The 13,401-nt window shown below is 43.0% G+C and overlaps 1 protein-coding gene across 3 annotated transcripts in view; it reads left to right on the top strand.

The window, feature by feature from the left end:
• EVC2 (EvC ciliary complex subunit 2) overlaps nucleotides 1-13,401 on the top strand; it is a 608,136-nt gene that overhangs the window by 424,989 nt on the left and 169,746 nt on the right. The window lies entirely within an intron of this gene.

The following is a 13,401-nucleotide window of genomic DNA, read 5'->3' as shown; positions in this document are numbered from 1 at the left end:
ATTTTAGGGACAGGAACGTTGTGACACATATTATGAATGAAGAATCAACGTACTCTGTAAGCAATATAAGACCTTTGCCCTTAAGCTATTTTTATGCTAGACAGTCCAGAGCACAGGGGTTCTTGAAGTACACGGATGACCGAAGGGAGTGCCTCCAGGCAACTCACAGGAGGGATTTGAACCAATCGGGAGGGTGGATGGGGTTTAGGGATGGAGGACACCCTAGCTGGAGAAACAGGTTTAGTCCACTGGTGGCCCTAGAGGATAATGACTGACTAACACCCCCTCTTACAATAGAGGGACAGTATAGAAATGAGGGAATACCACATAACTGGGAGGTAGTAAGAGGTGCACAGAGAACACTACTACAGGATATATCATTTATAGAGAGTCGCCCTATAGAAAAGACAGGAACACCAAGGGACTTGCAGGTGTCGGGGGTGCCAGAGACCATAGCACACCCGGTAATAAGTAATGATTTTAGACCTCAAAACAACTTATGTGGAAGGGGTCAAGTGGGAGACACTATACAGGATAGGGGGACGGTAAGGAGGTATACACCACCCTCAGAAGGACGCCTTAATACACTATCAAGTGGTAGAGGCCTTATAGTTAGGGAACGTGAATTATTAGTAAAGAGAGGCCTGAGATTTATTTCATGGAACACGGCTGGTTTGGCAAGCAAATTTAACAATCTGGAATGGAGAGAATATATGGGGCAGTTCCAGATAATTCGTTTGCAGGAGACATGGATTACCGACAATAGTCCCTTTCACATTTTAGGCTATAAATGTTTTTTTATCCCTGCCACGAAATCTAGTTCAGGTAGGGCCAAAGGTGGGTTGTCCATATATGTAGACTTGGGGGTGCAAGGTGTTTGGACAAATACCACTGGGTCTTCCCAACATATTCACTCATTGGGACTCAGATCGAATGGGTTTAAGCTAAGTATGCTCAATGTCTATAACACAGGAGGAGGAGGGGAGAATAACCCCATCCTCAGGGAATTAGACTCCCGATTAAGACAAGAGCAGCCCACAACAATAGGGGCAAAGACCCCTTCGCATATAGTTATGGGAGACTTTAATACCCATTTGTGCCCCCACCTGTTTCCTGTTGAGAGCGAATGGTCCAATTGCCAAGCTAGGAAAGGTCCCCACTTTGACCATACACTGGAGGGGAGGGCCTTGAGCAAGATCATGGATAAGCACGATTTGGAGCACACGGTCAATATAATGACGGTGGGGAGGGACGGTTCCCTCCCTCCTACCTTTAAGGGAAGAGGGTGTGCCTCAATTATTGATCACATTTTAGTCTCCAGGCTCCTAAAAAACTGGGTTATGTCAGTGGATATCGAGTGGAGTCCATTCAGTGACCACAATCCCCTCATAATGGAGCTTTTTTATCATATGGAAGGGAGAAAGAGTTATAAGGATGGCTTTGTCATGAGTGCGACTGACCAAGGTAGGCGCCTTTGGTGGTCAAAACTAGATGGCATAGATTTTTATAGGTCCCTAATGGACCAGGGAAAACAACCGATTGAAGATTGTTTAGACTTGGACATTGAGGGCCCTCAACTAATGAAAGCATTTGGCCATCTAACCAACTTGGTAGATGGGTTACTGTCAACAAATGTGCCAAAAAAAAGGGGTAATCAGCCAAGATGGTTTAATACTGAGTGCTCACGAGCCCTTAGAGACCTCAAAGGCAGTCTGAAACTCAAGCCGAGGGACTCCGAGAAAATAAGGCAGTGTAGATTGGCATATAAGAATGAGGTCCAAAAGAGGAAACTCGCCCTGCAGGATGCAACATGGGCCGACCTAAGGGAGGCGGCTGAAAAAAAGGATATCACAAAGTTTTGGAGTTTAATAAATAACCCATGCTTTCAAGATAATGCCCCTAAGATTGGCCCAAATATTTTGCCTGAACAGTGACTGGCACACTTTCAGGGCCTTTATAATCACTGCAAGGACCCCATTATAGAGGAAGAGATGGTGACCCCAGATATACAGATAGTGGATTTCACCTTAGCTGAAATCAGGGTGGGCATTGAGGGCCTGACTAAAAACAAAGCTCCGGGCCCAGATGGGATCCCCCCGGATCTATTCTTGAGTAATGTAGACCTATGGGCCCCAATTATTACAAGGGTTATAAACGCAGCAGTCACATGCGGTTTACCCCGGTCCTGGTCTACAGCAGCTATAGTCCCCATTTTTAAAAAGGGTAATAGGGATAACCCCCAATGTTATCGGCCAATTTCGTTGATCGATGTAACAGCCAAGATTTTAGGAAGGGCCACTTTGAACCGACTTATTGAATGGTCTGAAGACAATAATATTGTTTCAGACACACAATATGGTTTTAGATCTGGTAGATCTACTAGTGATCAATGTCTTAACCTGTACCTGTTGGCCGCAAAGTATACCAAAACGAGCAATGAAACTATTCATCTAGGGTTCATAGATCTGGCGGCAGCCTTCGACCATGTGAACAGGAGTAAACTCTGGACGATGTTGAGTAAGTGGGGAATAGACCCAGGGCTGATTAACATACTGAGAGAATTACACCGAGATACTACAGCCAGGGTACGTTACAACACTGAGGGGGGCTAACAGAAGCCTTCGCATGTACTAGTGGAGTAAGGCAGGGGTGTATCCTTGCCCCTTTTTTATTCACCCTCTATATCAACAACCTAGAGCAGTGTTTAATTAACCTAAACACTGACTGCCCAAAAGTAGGATCGCGTCATATTCCGGTCCTATTATATGCCGATGACGCGGTGCTGCTAGCTCGCACCCCAAAAGGTCTACAGACACTGATTGACGGCTTTGTCAAGTTTATGGAAGCCTTAGACCTGTCGGCCAATCTTGGTAAATCTTATGTGATGTCAGTAGGCAATAAATCTCGCCCCAATTTTGTTTATAGGATTGGGGGCCATATTCTAGAAAAAGTGAAGTCCTTCACCTATTTGGGGCTATGATTTGACGAGTCATTAAAATTCTCCCCTTTAGTGGAGGAGCGATGCAGGAAATTAATTGCTTCAAATGGAGCCATAGCGAGTTATGGGAGGAGATTGGGCAGATGGTCCCCGGAACAAACCATGAATCTTTACAGTTCTATCTGCTGCTCAAAAGCCATGTATGGTGCGGAAGTGTGGGGATATGTAAATACGGATCAGCTGCAGCGCGAGGAAAATACATTTTTCAGGTCAGTTTTAAAATTACCCCAGAGTATTCCAGCTGTTATCGCGCATAGAGAATTGGGGAGGCCCTATATTGAAGACCTGGTCAAGTTTAGACCCATTTTAACTTGGCTTAAAATCTGGACAAACCCAGAAGCCGCACTGAGCAGAATCATTTTAAAAGACTGCCTGACAAGAGATAAAAGTATGAACATCCCCTGGCTAAAATATGTTGAGTCTAACCTGGATAGACTAGGCAGCAAAGACTTGTTCACAAACCCTGAAGCAATCACTACTCAAGATAAAATGACACTAAAGAGATCCTTCATGGCCCAGAGAGACACAAAAAGAACACTAGAGGAAGGGTCCAAAGGTGTAGTGATTGCTCATAACATGGTTAAGACTATTGAGGGGATGGAACCCTACCTCTATCTCATGCATAACGCCCAAGAGAGGTTTTTAATGTGTCGTTTTAGGCTCAATCTTTTATCACATTTACGGACAGACCCGCCAGGTATTACTGTGTCAATTGAGCAGAAGGGTGCCTGCGGCTGCGACAATAGGTCTCCGCAGGACACCCTTCATTTTGTACTTTTTTGTCCTTTTTATTTAATGCCACGGCGGAAGTTTTTAAAAGAAATTTTAAAAAGGACTAAGCTGACACAAGCTAAATCTGCTTTGCTCTTTTTACAAAAAGCTCATGAGCCGCTGACATTATGCTGTATGATGAATTTTATGAAAGTTGTGCTGAGACGAAGAAAAACTAGAGGGGAGGTTTCAACGTGATCATTATGGTTATATGTGATCTGCTTTTTCCTGTGGCCCTAATGCAATATAAATATAGTTAATGGACCGAGGGTGAGTCAATTGTGTTTCCCCTTGATGATCTGTTATTTCAGTCAGGGTTCTTAAGATGATTTAATTGTGTTTTTAAGGATGAATTACATTGTGTGTATTTATATGACTTTTATGGTGTTTTTTAATCACCGAATAAAGAACTACTGACTGACTGACTGACTGAGTGATCTACTTTAACCGCCAACTACATTAAAGAGATTACAATCCATAATGGGATTTTTGTATTTTGGCAGAACATACATTCTAGATTATGCAGAATGGGTAAAACCCCTCTATGACTTAATGAGTCCTGACTTTTCCAGCACACATTGGACTCAGGAACACACAAATATCTTATGTTACATTCAATCTGACATGATGCACATGTGTAAACTAAACAACCCTGGTGAGCTGCATCATTGATGGAACATCCAAGTATACGTACGTCACATTCAATGAAGGTGACACAGTATCAGTTGCATATAAATCGCATCTTTACACCAATGCTGAAATGCATTTTGCACCTATAGAAAAGATACTTACTGGAGTACAAACTTCTGTGCGGAGAGAGCAAGCACTGGCTCGGAAAATAAATCATTGTCGTTACCCCAGTCCCGAGCATGGAGGCCGTCACCAGAACCAGCGTTCTAAATGCCAAAAGATTGCATCCACAATGGATACAATGGGCTAACTTGCTCACCACAACAGATGTAGACTACAATTTTGACTCTACACTACAAACCCATTCCTTTTTGCAGTACGAACAAGAATATCCTATGCCTAATGAAATAATGCCTCTAGAGTGCTATGATTACATGATATACCCAAATGGTTCTGCCCAGCCTGCCGTAGGGACAAAGCATCAATACTCACCGGCTGGTGCGATTGTAAAAGGCAGCATGCAATGTGGAGAATTCCACCATGAGAAAGCCTGCACGCAGTCACTTGGTGACTGCACTGCGCTGTTGGCTGAACTTAGGGCCCTAATACTGGCAGTGAGAAATACGGTCCTGGATTCCCCATATTTATTGTACACGATATGTATTACTGCGTCCAATCTTATAATGAATATCTATATACCCAAAGGTTTGCACAATAAAGCAAAATATGCTTTGGGAACAGGTGGCAAAGCTGAAAGATTGCTTGCCACAGACTCATGTGATCCGCACATTGTCATCAACGTCCTGGTGTACACGTTGCAGGAATTCCATGGCTGATGAAGCCGCAAAACCAACAGTTCGTACTTCTGCGGTTCCTGCAATCCCTCGATCAGGTAAGAAGATAGACAGAGACATCATGGTGGCTGTCAACATTGAATGCGGTGACACCCACCTGCTGAATGGTTTTCCACTCAAATACTCCTACAAGTTAGATGCACAAAATATACCATATGCTCACATTCCTGGAGTGGGACATGGAGTAATACCAAGCACTGATCTCAGGATGGGTTTGATACTAGCTGCACACAAGATCTTTCATTGTTGCTTGGGGCCCAGTCTTTACAAACAGGCCAAGGACTTTGTCCTTAAATGCAACATGTGGCAGCAGATGAAGGGGTCCACTGGGGCCCTCCCACCACACACACCTCTTCTGATCTCGAACAAGCCTCTGGCTTGTGTTTACCTGGACCACTGTGATCCTCTGTCATCGGATGGGGCTTACGAGTACATCATAGTAGCAGTGGATTCTAGCTCTCGATTCCTATGGGTATTGCCACAGCAGTTGGCTGACGCCCAAACCCTTAACATGGATCTACAAATGTTTATAGGGGCATATGCCGCAGGCACACTACATTCCTACCGCTAGGGCTTACAACGAGTGCATGTGAAGTTTGGGTTTGAGCCTGCGTCTCTCTTCCCCATACTATCCTGAGGGAAATTTAGTTGTGAAGAGGAAAAACCGTGACTTAAGCAGTCTTTAACAGCAAGGCTACCGGCCTCAGGATGCTAATGGGTGCATCATCTATATGGGGGTCCAGAGGGCACTGAACAACCTGCCTAGAAAATCCCTGGGTGGTTGAACTCCCTATGAGATCCTATTCGGGGTAAAGATGTATAAGACCTCGACAATCCCAGCACAGTGGCGGAGGAAACACCGTTTGACATCACTGAACGTTTGGCTGTTTTACAGGAACTGAATGGCTCCCGGGATGGACAAAACAACGTCCAAGTAAAACGCACCGCCACTGGGGAAATGAAGGAAGTACCGGTGAGGCCTGGCTAGATCCCAAAGGTTGGGGATCTGGTCAGGGAAAAGATCATGGACAAAAAGTAATTTTGGCCATCTTACAGAGCATCCATTTCTGTCCTGACAGTTGAAGGTACCAGAACTGTAATTCTACCGCTCCTTGCTGGCCACAAAGACAAATGATTTGTCACCTTAGATATGATCAAACCACACTATGTGGTCGATTCTCAACAGTAAGCCATGTGGGCTCCTAGGTAGCTACCTTCCTCCTCTCGCTACTGTACCAGAATTTCAGATGGCAACTTTAATAACTAATGAAGCATAGTCTTTCCAACGAGACACAACAAACAACAACAATTAAGTTTGCTTCTACCTGTAGCTACAACTACCACAAATGTACAGTCAACTAGTACAGAAACACAGATTTCAATTGGAAATCCTGACAAGAATACGGTCTACGTCAACATACCACAGATCGAGTCATCTCCCAGTTCTACAAAACCTGCTGAGCTGCCAAAAATAGACTGAACTGCCTCTGGCTATTTCATCGACTTGGAGGATTTCTATTCTAATGCTTCGGATCCCCACCACTGCCACCTCTACCATTCAGGCTGAAAGTGCAATTTTTCTATCTTTGGCTAAAAAGGACATACTTTGTTACTCCGTGGTTACATTACTGGATTGCAATTGTGTTACATTCCTGGTCCTCTAGATTGGTTTGGTGACATTATTTGTCTTGCTTGTTAATGGAGACTATTTCCCAGAATGCTCTGCAGTACAACTGGTGAACTTGGTTCTCAAAGAACATCAGGCCTGGGCAGAGCTCGCAGAGTTTGCTCCGAGGAATTCCGCAGACCCAACAAAAAACTCTGTGCGATTCCGCAGAGTTCAGCGAGTGGGCGGAGTAGGTTTGGAAGTATATCACCCCCTCGTGTGCATCTCAGAAATAGCCACCAATCATGTTAATGCCCTCATTTAACACCTTTACATTCTTCATATGCAGTTGAGCGATGCACCAAACCCCCAACTTCGGCAAAAGTCACTGTAGAACCACTGGTAGCTAGGGAGCTCAGACTGCTTTCAGCAGATAGTAAACACACTCAGTTCAGCTTCATTACTGTGACAAAGTAAACAATAACACAGTATGAAGAAGACATAGGGTTTCTGGTGCGGCGTACATATTTTCACAGGCACAGCTGTGGCAAACTAACTAACTGACCCGGTGGTGACTGTCGACTGACTGACTGACCATCACAACTGGCAATGCAGCAGGAATCCTCAGGGGCTCTCCGTTCCGTCTGCATCTTGGCTTCTATTCTGTCTCAGCCTGAGCTCCTGGGGCTGCTCGGACTCCTGCACTGTGCTATCCTGTGACTGTCACTATGTGCAGCGCCTACGCTTTATCACGATCTCGGCCGAGGGGGAGGCTCTGGCTAAGAATGTGAGAAAGGGAATTAGAAGAGCAGCAGTCACCATCAACACACTCCATCGCCTCTTCTGACAGTGGGCAACCTTCTTTTCCTTCTCCCTTTCTGTCATGACTATCACCTGGTCCATTGCACTGGAGTTTACGTGACTAAGCAGGGCAGCCCAGCCTTTACTGTGTAACTACACTTCTGAGACTGAAGCAATCTATCCCAGAGCGAAGGGGGCCAGTCCATAGTAATCACCCCCCGTAACAAGATGGTTCTGCCAACTTTGACTAAATCAGGAAAATTCAACTAGAGAAGCTGAATGTAAAATATCTTTTAGACAACTAGCCAAGAACCCTCCAATAAATCTCTTTGCATGGGTCCTCTGAATGGCATTACACCTCTTTAGCAGGAGGCAGCTGTAGAGAATTAAGTATATTCTCTCTGAGGTGTAAATCACTCACAGGAAAGAGCTGGGGGATTATACTGACTCAGGCGAGCTCTTTGCGGAGGCCCTGAATCTAATTAGGCTGAGTGATAACATCAGTGGTGATTGGTTTATCACATGTGCTCTGCTGATGCAAGTATGAATCTACCCATGAGAGAATGATCCAATGCATACTACTGGTGGACAGGGTAGGGTGCTGGTAAACACTGCTATGCGGAGTTATTGCAAACTACATGCTCCAAGGGGAGCACGAAGTGGCAAAAACTCCACACACTCGACTGGCGTAGTGGAGGTGAGCACCCAGCCCTAAACCACATGAGCCATCACACCGTGAATGAAAAGACATTTACCTGGTGATCATTTCAGTTATTCCAGTTCCTGATGGTATTATTTGGGATAGGGCATTGTATGATGTGTATTGCTCCAATGAACTTGTACAAATTCTATATCCGTTTAAATTATCATTGAATTATGTCACTACCCCTAGTACTGTTTCTAATAGTTGGCATATTGCTATAGTGCATGAAATGCTAATAGATCTAGAGCATTCTACTGTGTTTTCATCTGATGAATTGTATGATGGTACATCTAATTATGATGAAATGTTTTGATTTTAAAAAATTCTGCATAAACCAAGTACTCCATGTGGAAAAACACAACTTGGACAGGGGACCTATTGCAAAAGATCTGGCACCAATCAAAAATGATTATGCCAAACAAATCAAAAAATTATGGATTAACCTGTGTGCACACTCCTGAAAGTGCCCCCTGTCCAGGAGCACACCCCTATTTCTTTCCTAGGCAAATCATACAAACAAACTAAATCAGGGCTGCACCACTCAAAGAGAACAGATCATTACATATAGTTATAATCAAATGATCCTCAAGTTGAAAAAGTTTCTTCTTTATTATTTTGCTCTTTAAAAGCCACAGCCAACGCGTTTCGTCCTGTCTCGCAGGACTTCTTCAGGGCTGTAAATTAGAAATAGAAATAGAAATAACGTATACAATACATTGAAATGTACATAACATACGTAACATAGATATATATATATACATAAATAAAACATATAAATCAAACGCACACACAATCCCTAGACACCACAATACAAACAATCAATAAAAACACTGTGATGTGTACATGTAACATTTAGAAAGAGACCAACCCCATGGGGCCAACACTTGTGTACAAAAATAAATCGCAACCTCTACAAAAGATTGAATAGCCCAGCTGTATAGACATATGACTAGAGCAACGAGGGAGAGGGAATAAGGCTCATGAAGAGTAGCAACAGAGAGGAATACGAATCATAATGAGTAAAGAGAATAGCAACAGAGAGGGTTGTTGCTAGAAATAGGAAAAATAATAATAAAAAGGCACCAAAGATAAAGTTGTCTATTGATAATTCACTGATATCCTACTGAAAACTGTGTCTCCATTGGTTTGGTAATAAAAGGTCACACCATCAAAGGATAGCGTAACCTAGTAGGATGTAAATAAAAACCAAATACGACTTGACCTCTCAGCCCATCCACATCTTTTGAACATGAAAACAGAAGAAACATATAGTGCAACCTCACACCGTAAACCAGCAAGCTAACGAAACCATATACAGCGACCCAAGTGAAGTAATGTGTGCCACCAAATCGAAGAATCCAGAGATAAAAGGATGGTAACCTACCATTCGCTATTCATAGTAGGCGAGAGGAGATTAGTAGTAACCATATAGAATTGTCTTCACACAATATTGACAGCAATCTGTGTGGGACAAAAAAAGGATCCCAAATGGGACAAAATTCACATAATAAGCCTAAATATATAACCTATCCAACTATGGATGTGCACCATGAACATCCTAGTTTGCACTTATGCCTACCGTATCTGTATTTTTAAGTATATATCCAAAATTCAAGTCACATCATACGTCCATCAAGTTGCAATTGAAAGCGGGATGCTAGTAACATCTATGGAATCACGTGGAATGATAATCACGGTATTGTGAACCATGTGCTGATAGATTAAAATCAGCACATATTATACCTGTAAGGGGCAAAACAAGGGGGGCCAAGTAAATATAGCACTCCATGTGCTATTTTTAATTACACACGATGGGAACATTGCCCTACACCACCATGGGGGAGTTCAAAAACATTTGCTCATAGGTTTGCTTATTTTTCTGGGTATGACACATTTGAACTGGCCTCTTATTCTTATTAGTATTATTATTATAGGCTTGCAAGGAAAAATATGCTAACAGATATATTCTGCTTTCTTTCTTTCCCAGCAGTCCGAACAAGGTTTTGCATTTTGGAAGGACACTATAGATGTAAAATCAGTTTGGGGAATGAAAGACTGGCAGGTTCAGGGACATTAGGCTTTGTTGACAGCATGCCTGATACCACATCAAGTGGTTTTCCTGAATAAAACTGTGCAAAAGACATCATGTCTTGGAATATCCAAGATAAAAGATTTGAACACATCGTGCATTCCCACGTTTGCATGTTTTGAAAACTGTCAACGTTTTACAAAATACAAAGAGAAAACATTAGACACCATACCACGAAATGGTTCACACAATTCATGCGACCCCAATTGAAAGGGATGGTTAGTTTAGTCATTACACACTAACGTATGTCAGGCTCAATTCCTAGGTAGAACCAAGCGTTTCAAGATCAGTAGGCCTGACCTGCTTTATGTCAGTCTGAACACTCGGGTGGTGACAACTTTCAACGTTGAAGTTGTGCCTTGATTGACTAAAAACTTCCACACTGTCTCAGGTGAAACAACACTTGTCCTTTCTATTGGATGACCTGGAACTTTGGGACTTTTTATTAAGTCCTCGTACACCACATCAAAAGCGCTTCTTTTATGCAATAAACAATGAGATATGTAAAGTTTCTCAGCAGGAAACTGCTGAAAGACTGCGTGAAATTGACAGGGCCAATTTAGAAAAAGCTCTGGCAGTGGTTGACAACGGTATGACCACCTTATCCTCTAGATTATACTCTTTGGGGAACATAGTGTCATCTGCAATAAACATTATACAACAAGATATGTCCGCATTACAACATGGACAGTCACAACCTAGGTGTATTATGTTATTGATCTGCACACTTCAAACACTACGTTCTGGCCACGTGCAGTGGTGACATATTAATGCTGCAAGCTTGCTTTCTCGATATCACCTCACAAAACAGCCAATACTGATGGTACAAAAAGAATGCAAGCTACACTATGTTACACATAGAAAAAAGCTAGAGAAGTTACCTTTCACTATGCGGAAACACTGTCCACGGATTGGATAATCCACGTGTACATCACTTTGCTGATCTCAACATTCCATTTCCAATACTGTCTGCGATATCACCAAGTGGGCAGATATGAAGCATTAGGGGAAGGGTACATGGGTATTGGGAACTACCTTTCAAATTTCGGTGTCAAAATAATATTTTAATATATAATCGTTTTTCTCAGCAGTTGTGACTGCGAGAATACTTTAAGTGGATCCTTAGTTTGCAAGGATGTTTCACTTCACAGGGCCTGTAATGCTTCAATGGCAAATCTTTCTCATTATTTGAAAGGTTCCCCAGTGACCACGATTCATCCGGTTTTCAGATTACTCCCTAATGGGAGTTATTTACTGCTTAATGGCCAAGGTTTCTGCGGTCTAAAACTTGGAATCGCTTATCTGTTTCTTCCATACTTACTTGCTGTACCCAAGTACTGTTTCCATCAGCCCATACAGTTAGGGAGGCAATGCTCTGGCCTTCAATAAATCTTTTAAACATTCACTTTGATGCCCTGAGCAAACTGAAAGCCTTACAGCTTCAAAAGGATGTGGCCTTAACATCTGCAAAAGAGACGTTTGATCTCCAGGTTGGCAGGTCCTCTTCAGAGATAGTCACTACTATGCACTAACTTCCCACTACATCTTGGGGAGCTGGTGCACTGTATTTTTTATTTGTCTGATAGGACAGGAATAGCGCACGTTTTAAAAACATATAGGGTCTGGAATGGTTAGTACCTTCCAGAAGGTTTTCCAAGTTATTCCATCCTTCATTCATTCCATGCTCTGCATTGTTTCTGGTGGTCTTCCGCTCGTCCTGCTCCTGATTGCCGGGACAATGATTTACATTTTTTCTGCTCCACCGTTGATGTCCCATTTCAAAACAGAGTGGAGCTGGCACTACCACATGTGCTGCTGTGCCAGGAACTAATGTTTCGGCGCACCTTAACATCAAGAACTGAACAAGCATTGGTTAACATAATTCCGGCCTGTTGGGCTACACTGCATGTAGCCGCATTCCGCTGTCTGCTGTGCACCTTGAAGTGTGTCTTGGACTTACGCCGAGGGGCTTAAGTACACCATAAATGCACTGGTAGACCCATTAAAGGCCCATTTGTATCACTGTCCCCTGCGTATTTGGTTGCTTTTGACCACATTTTACGAGCCCCCTCCCCGGGATGCTTGTCCTCCTAGTAAATTGGATTTTGTCTCTGGTTCAGCGGATTTTCCACTGGCCGTGGTCACTCCCTCAGGAGCTGCTGTCGGGGTTGGATGGGAACACATATGCTTCGAGGTGCACTTCTGGGAACATCGTCTGCGGTTGCTGGTAACAGAGATGTTTCGTCTACGACTCGGAACACGTAAAAAAAATGGCTATTTAGTTTGGTGAGAACTTTCAATTTGGCCGGGTTTTAAATTAGATTTTATATTGAATTTTATATTTTACAGCAATGCAGGTTCCCGACCTGGGGCTGTTGACAAGGTACTAAAACACCATAGAGTGCATATGAAGACCATTACCGTTGGTGCAGAGACGGTGAACAACCTTTACAACGAAACTATTACAACGCACTACACTTACAACAAAATGTTTACAACGCAACATCCACTACAACGCATTCCATTACATAGCATGACACTACAACGCATGTTTAAAAACTACCTTTACAACGCATTCCATTACATCGCATACTACCTTTACAACGCATACCATTACAACGCAATCCAACACTTACCCTACTGTTGCACCCCCTGGAGTTAGAATAGTAATTTTTACCCCTATACTATCCAATACTTACCTTAAATGCAATTTAATATTATGCGTTGTAATGGTATGCGTTGTAAAGGTAGTATGCGATGTAATGGAATGCGTTGTAAAGGTAGTTTTTAAAAATGCGTTGTAGTGTCATGCTATGTAATGGAATGCGTTGTAGTGGATGTTGCGTTGTAAAAAATGCGTTGTAAGTGCATGCATTGTAAAAGTGTGCGTTGTAACGACATACATCCTGCAGAGACATAGCTATGCTATTGTATCATGTAGGTGGACCC

Source organism: Triturus cristatus, chromosome 2_2 (genome assembly GCF_964204655.1).
Source record: "Triturus cristatus chromosome 2_2, aTriCri1.1, whole genome shotgun sequence".
In the NCBI taxonomy this organism is placed as follows: Eukaryota; Metazoa; Chordata; class Amphibia; order Caudata; family Salamandridae; genus Triturus; species Triturus cristatus.
The sequence above is the reverse complement of the archived record's forward strand: the minus strand, read 5'-3'. Positions and strand labels throughout refer to the sequence as shown.